This window comes from Otolemur garnettii, unplaced genomic scaffold (genome assembly GCF_000181295.1).
Source record: "Otolemur garnettii isolate 467f Iridium unplaced genomic scaffold, OtoGar3 scaffold00104, whole genome shotgun sequence".
Taxonomy (NCBI): Eukaryota; Metazoa; Chordata; class Mammalia; order Primates; family Galagidae; genus Otolemur; species Otolemur garnettii.
The window spans coordinates 1,271,797-1,279,880 of record NW_003852499.1 but is presented as its reverse complement, the minus strand read 5'-3'; the positions used below and the strand labels follow the sequence as shown (position 1 = coordinate 1,279,880).

Here is an 8,084-nt window from a genome sequence, read left to right as displayed (position 1 = left end):
GCAGACTTTACCTCCTTCATGTTTACATGGATGGAGCTGGAAAATATTCTTCTTAGCAAAGTATCTCAAGAATGGAAGAAAAAGTATCCAGTATACTCAGCCCTGCTATGAAACTAATTGAAAAGCTCATATGAAAGCTATAACCCAACTATAGATCAACAATATTGCAAAAGGGGAGAGGGAGGGGAGGGGAGGGGGAAGGATGGGTGGAGGGAGGGTGATTGTTGGTATCATGCCTATGGTTCATCTTATAAGGGTACATGTGAATTTTTTAAAATTTAGAATATAAATGTCTTAACACAATAACTAAAAAAATGCCACGAAGGCTACATTAACCAGTTTGATGAAAATATTTCAAATTTTATATAAAACCAGCACACTGTACCCATGATTGCATTAATCTATGCAGCTATGATTTAATAAAAATATTAAAATAAAAGAGCAAGGACTTCTGTTGGAAGCAAAGGAGGCAGGGAAAAGGAAAAAGGAGAGCAAGGAGGTGAACAAGGAAAACGAACACATGAGAAGGAAGAAACAGAAAAATTTGGGCAACATGACAAACCAAAACAGAGGAATTCCCCCCAAGGGAGCACAAGGGAGCAATTACAGAAGCCTTCACCTATAAAAAATTAATGAACTTGAAAGAAAGGGAATTTAAAATATAGATGATAAAGATGATAAAAGGAATGAATGAGAAAATGGAAAAGACAGAACCAAAAGTTGGATGAGACAGTTTAGAATATAGAAAGAATACGGAGCAGCTTAAGGAAATGAAGGAGACAATCAGAGACTGTAAATATGCAGTATAAAATATCAAAAATAGGTTAGATCATGAAGAAGAAAGAACCTCAGAGCTGGAGGATAAAGTTTTCAAGTTAACCCAAATAGTTAAAGAGGCCAAAAAGAAGAGAGAGAATGCAGAAGTGTCACTTAGAGAACTACAAGACTCCATGAAGCATTCAAACATGAATAATAGGAATTCCTGAAAGGGATGAAGATTGTCCCATAAAAATAGAACCCCTACGGGAGACTATCATAAATGAAAACTTCCCAAGTTTTATTAAAAATACTGACACACACTGTTTAGATGAATATTGAACCCTGAATCATCTCAACTCAAATAGAGCCTCTCCAAGAAAAATTGTAATGAACCAGTCCAAAGTCAAGATGAAAAAAAAAAATCTGCAAGCAGCCAGAAGTAAGCACCTACTGACATACAGAGGCAGAACAATTAGGATAACAGTAGACTTTTCAACAGAAACCTTCCAAGCCAGAAGAAAATGGTCATCTACCTTCAACTTTCTTAAAATAATTTTCAGCCCAGAATTCTGTATCCCACTAAACTAAGCTTCAAAATTGATGGAGAAATCAAATATTCGGCAGATATACAAGCACTGATGAAATTCACCACAAGACCAGCTCTACAAGAAATACTCAGACCTTTTCTCAACACTGATCAATACAGTGGACCACCAGCAAAGTAAACACTCAGTAGCTAAAAGTCAAAACTTAGCTTCTACAATGACACAAAGTATAAAACTATACAACAGACATTCACAAAATAAGATGAATAGAACTCCACCACACTTATTAATTCTTTCAATAAATGTCAATGGACTGAATTCACCACTGAAGAAGGACAGGCTGGCTGATTGGATAAAAAACCATAAGCCATCCATATGTTGTCTCTAGGAGACACAACTAGCCCAGAAGGACAAATCAAGACTCAGGGTTAAGGGATGGAAAACAGTATTTCAAGCAAATGGAAATCAGAAGAAAGAAGGTGTTGCAATCTTATTTTCAGATACAAGCAGATTTAAAGCAACTAAAGTTAATAAAGGGGAAATATGGACACTTTACACTGTTCAAAGGAACAAAACAACAAGAAGACATTTCAATTTTAAGTATTTATGCACCCAACTTAAATGCTCCCAGATTTATGAAACAGACTTTGACTGGTCTCAGCAATATGATATGCCATAACACCGTAATAGTCAGGGACTTTAACACCCATCTGACAGAACTGGACAGATCCTCTAAACAGAAAATAAACAAAGATATAAAGGACTTAAATGGGAACAAATGGGATTAATAGACATATACAGAACAGATCATCCCAAAGCTAAGGAATATACAATGTTCTTGTCCACGGTTGTACTCCAAAATCAATCACATCCTAGGATACAAATCAATCATCAGGAAAATTAAAAGAATAGAAATTATACTTTGTATCTTCTCAGACCACAAGGCAATAAAAGTAGAACTCAACTCCAACAAAAATGTTCATTCCCCACACAAAAACTTGGAAATTAAACAACCTTTTGCTGACTGATAGTTGGGTTCAGCAAGAGATAAAAGAGAAAAATCATTAAATTCCTTAAATATAATAACAATGATGACACAAGTTACCAAAAACTATGGCATATAGCAAAAGCAGTCTTGAGAGGGAAATTTATCACATTAGATGCATATATTTGACAAACAGAAAGAGAGTGCATCAATAAACTCATGAACCATGTTATAGAATTGGAAAAAGAAGAGCAATCTAATCCCAAACCCAGCAGAAGAAAAGAAATAACCAAAATTAAATTAGGAATTAATGAAACTGAAAACAAAAGAATCATTCAGAAAATCAATGAAAGAAAATGTTGGTTTTTCAAAAAAATAAAGAAACTTGATAAATTTTTGACTAGATTAACTAGAAAGAGAAAAGTAAAATATCTAGTAACTTCAATCAGAAATGACAAAGGGGAAATAACAGATGCTACAGAGATACAAGAGATCATCTCTGAGTACTATAAGAAACTCTATGTCCAGAAATATGACAATGTGGAGGAAATAAATCAATACCGAATCACAACCTCTCCCTAGACTTAATCAAGAAGAAATAGATTTCTGGAAGAGATTGGTTTCAAGAACTGAGATCAAAGAAACAATAAAAAACTCCTAACAAAAAATGCCCTGGTTACAGATGGCTCCACACCAGAATTCAACCAAACCTTCAAAGAAGTTATACCCACACTGTAGAAATTATTCCCCAAAACTAGTAGTAGTCAAGTAGGTTTCATCCCAGGGATACAAGGCTGGTTTAACAATGCAAGTCCATAAACGTAATTCACCATATCAACAAAAGCAAAAAGAAAGACCATATAATCCTCTCAATAGATGCAGAAAAAGCGTTCAGTATAAGTTGTTTTCTAACACTTAGGAATATAGACATAGGTGGCACATTTCTGAATCTGATTGAAGCCATCTATAACAAACCCACAGCTAATATGATACTTAATGGAGTAAAACTGAAAGCTTTTTCACTTAGAATTGGAACCAGATAAAGTTGTCCTCTATTGCCACTACTATTCAACATGGTGCTGGAAGTTCTAGGCCATACAATCAGGCTAGAGAAAGAAATAAAAAGGGCATCTAAATGGGGCATAAGAGGTCATACTCTCCCTCTGTGCTGACCATGTGATCTTATACTTAGAGAACCCCAAAGACTCAACCACAAGACTGCTGGAAGGGATCAAAAAATACAGGAATGTCTCAAAATATAAAATCAATATCCACAAATCAGTAGCCTTTGTATATGCAAATAATGGCCAAGATGAGAAGCTAATCATGCACCCATGATTCAAGGAATCAAGGACAAAATTCCCTTCACAGTAGCTTCAAAAAAAAAAAAAAAGAAAAGAAAGAAAGAAAAGAAATATCTAGGAATATACATAACGAAAGAGGTTAAGGACTTCCACAAAAAAAAATTACTCAGCTCTAAGAAAGGAAATAGCAGAAGATATTAACAAGTGAAAGAACATACCACAGTCATGACTGGGAAGAATAAACATTGTGAAAATGTCTATACTACCCAAAGCAATCTACAGACTCAATGCAATCTTCATTAAAATGCCATCATCATACCTTCAAGATTTGGAAAAAATAATTTTCCTTTTGTATGGAACCAAAAGAAATTCCGTATCTCCAAGGCAATTCTTAGTACTAAAAATGAAGCCAGGAGTATCACCCTACCAGACTTTCAGCTATACTACAATGCCATATTGATCAAAACAGCATGGTATTGGCACAAAAACTGGAGACATAGACATTTGGAATTGAATAGAAAACCATAAGATGAAACTAACGTACTATAGCCACCTGATCTTTGATAATCCAAACAAGAACATACACTGGGAAAAAGAATCCCTATTCAATGAATGGTGTTGGGAGAAATGGATAACCACATGTAAAAGACTGAAACTGGACCTCTCTCTTACCACTTAAAAAATTTGATTCATGATGGATAAAAGATTTAAATCTAAGACATGAAACAATAAAAATCCTCAAAGAAAGTGTGGGGAAAACACTTGAAGATATCAGCCTGGAGAAAGACTTTATGAAGAAGTCTTCTGTGATAACTGCAACAACAAAAATAAACAAATGAAAATGAAAATTAATTAAACTGGCCCAGCACCTGTGTCTCAAGGGCTAAGGCACCAGCCACATACACCTAAGGTGGCGGGTTCAAATCCAGCCTGGGCCCCCCAAAACAACAATGACGGCTGCAACCAAAAAATAGCCAGGTCCTGTGGCAGGCGCCTGTAGTCCCAACTACTTGGGAGGCTGAGGCAGAAGACTCACTTGAGCCCAGGAGTTGGAGGTTGCTGTGAGCTGTGATGCCACAGCACTCTACCCAGGGGGATAGCTTGAGACTCTGTCTCAAAAAAAAAAACGAAGAAGAAAATTAATTAAACTGAAAAGCTTCTGTACAGCTAAAGAAACAACAACCAAAGTAAACAGACAACCTTCAGAATGGGAAAAGATATTTCATATTATGAATTGGACAAAAGCTTAATAACTAGGATCTACCAAGAACTGAAATTAATCAACAAAAAGAGACCCAGCAATCCCATATATCACTAGCCAAGAGACATGAATAGAAACTTCTCTGAAGAAGACAGATAATGGCTAACAAACATATGAAAAAATGTTCATTGCCCCTAATCATCAGAGGACTGCAAATCAAAATCACCTTGAGAGATCACGTAACCCTAGTGAGAATGGCCCATGTCACAAAATCTCAAAACTGCAGATGCTGGCATGGATGTGGAGAGAAGGGAATACTTTTACACTGCTGGTGGGACTGCAAACTAATACAACCTTTTTGGAAGGAAGGATAGAGGATCCTCAAAGAACTCAAATTAGACCTCCCCTTTCACCCTGCAATCCCATTACTGGGCATCTCCCAGAAGAAAAAAAAAACCCTTTTATCATAAGGATTTTTGAGATATGTTCCTTCTATACCTAGGTTGTTGAGGGTTTTTTTATTTCTTTACTTGTACTAGACTATTTATCACAGCTGAATTTACAATTGCCAAATTGTGGAAACAATCTAAATGCCCACCAACACAGGAATAGATTAACAAGCTGTGGTGTATATATATATATCATGGAATACCATTCAGCCACTAAAAAAGATGGAGACTTTACATCTTTTGTACTAACCTGGATGGAGGTGGAACATATTCTTCTTAGTAAAGCATCACAAGAATGGAGAAGCAAGAATCCAATGTACTCAATTCTAATATGAAGGCAGTAGATGAGCTAATACAAGGGCGGGGGGGGTAGGGAAATAAGCAAGTGGGAAGAAGGAAGGTGGGAAGGGGCTGGGGGAACACAGTGTATGGTACACCTCTTGGTGGGTGGGACACAATTATAAGAAGGACTTTAACAAATGCAATCAGTGTAACCTAATTATTTATACCTTCAATGAACCCCAAACAATAAAAATAATAATAATAATAAATAATTAAAAAGCACAGGAAAAAAAGAAAAGATAAACAAAATTGATAAACCTCTTGCCAAATTAACAAGGATTAAAAGAATAAAAGACCCAAATGAGCTCATTCAGAAATTAAAAAGGGGATATTACAAGTGATATCATAGAAATACAGAATATCATCAATGAATACTACAAAAATCTCTTTGTACACAAACCAGAAAACATACATGAAATAGACAAATTACTAGAAACATGCAACCTTTCAAGCCTCAATTGGGAAGAAATAGAATTCCTAAACAGATCTACTAGTAATAAGCAGTGAGATCGAAACTACTTTTTAGTAGATTTTAGTAAAAAAAAAAAAAAAAAATCTCCCACCTAAAGAAAGATTTGGGGCAGCACCTATTGCTCAAAGGAGTAGGGTGCTGGCCCCATATGCCGGAGGTTATGGGTTCAAACCCCGCTCCAGCCAAAAGAAAGTTTTGGACCATATGGATTCACAGCTGAATTCTGCTAGATCTGCAAAGAGCTTGTACCCATACTACACAAGTTGTTCCATAACATCAAGGAGAGAATCCTCCTCAACTTATTCTGTAAAGCCAGTATTACCTTGATACCAAAGCCAGGAAAGGACACAACAAGAAAAGAAAACTACCGGCAATATGCCTTATGAATATAGATACAAAGTCCTCAATAAAATGTTAATATCAAAAAGATAATCTACTATGACCAGTGGGCTTCATCCCAGGGATACAAGGACGGTTCAACATACATAAATCAATAAATGTGATTCATCTCATAAACAGAAGCAAAAGCAAAGTCCAGTCAATCATCTCAATAGATGCAAAGAAAGCATCTATTTTTACATTCAACACCCTTTTACAATTAAAAAAAAAAAACCCTCAACAACCTAGGCATAGAAGGAACATAGCTCAAAATTATAAAAGCCATATATGACAAACCTATGGCCAAAATCACAGTTCATGGAAAAAAGGAAAGGATTGAAAGGATTTTTCAACCAAGATCTGAAACAAGACAAGGGTACCACTGTTACCACTTCTATTCAACATAATGACAAAGCAATCTGGCAAGAGAAAGAAATAAAGGGCATACAAACAGGAAAGAGGAGGTCAAACTACCACTTTTCACTGATACATATGTATAATCTTTTATCTAGAAAATCTCAAAGACTCCACTAAATGACTCTTGGAATTGATAAGTCCAGCAACCTCTCATTGTGTATGTAAAATACACAATGGAGTAGTACTCAGCCATAAAAAGGGATGGGTTAATGTATTTTCTAGCAGTTTGGATGGAACTGGAAACCATTATCTTTAGTGAAGTTTCTCAGGAATGGAAAAACATACCACATGTCTTCACTGACAATTTGGAACTAATCAATGGGCATATTTTGGTACAGAGAGAAGTAAAAGTCATTGGAAACCAAGAAGGGGGAAAAGGGCAGGATGGGAGGGGTAAAAACCAAGCTAATTGCTACAATGAACACTATTTGGGGGATGGGCATACTAATAGCCTGGCTTAAGCATTATAAAGCTATTTTCATACCAAAAGCACTTGTAGCCCTTTAACATTTTGAAATATGAAATAAATAAAATGTCTATTTGTCATTTGAAATTAATTTTGCATTATCTTTTCATAGCTTTTCTCAATTATCCACTGGATGATATATATACACATATAAAATTTACATTTACATATTTTTGTGCTATATACAATTTATAAGAACTCCATGTGTATATGTATAGTATATAATATTAACTCTTTGTATTTTAGCGATATTAACATTTTACATTTTATATAATTTTAAGAGTTTCAACTTTTAGCCTTTGTCAGAGAGTGTTGTTTGTCATTCATTACACATAATATTTCTACAAAAATCATACTTTTTCTACACACAATTTTTGAATGTATAGTCATCCTCAAGTTGTTAAGAACAAAAAAAAAGGAAAACGTATTAACTAACTTATTTTACTATTTTTTCTTCTGACATATAGCTGGAACAAACTTTCTAATTCTCAATTTTTTTCTTTTTTTATACTTTCTTCAGGAAAGCAAATTAGGAAGTGCCAGTCTGATTATGTCTTTCCTCATCTGAATCTCCCAAAGCCCACCACCTTTTGAATGGTGCATAAAATAAAATATGAACATATAGAACATAAAACCATTTATCACATGGTTTTATGTAGCTTTTTTTCAGCTTAGATTCTTAGCACTCCTCTTCTCTCCACATAGCCTCCCCATACTTCCACAAATAGACTATGAGATCTTTCATTAAACAATCATGTGTTTGCCA

At 35.1% G+C, this 8,084-nt stretch overlaps 1 protein-coding gene across 2 annotated transcripts in view; it reads right to left on the bottom strand.

The window, feature by feature from the left end:
* CD163 (CD163 molecule) overlaps positions 1–8,084 on the bottom strand; it is a 43,018-nt gene that overhangs the window by 8,665 nt on the left and 26,269 nt on the right. The gene's annotated exons all lie outside the window — the stretch shown is intronic.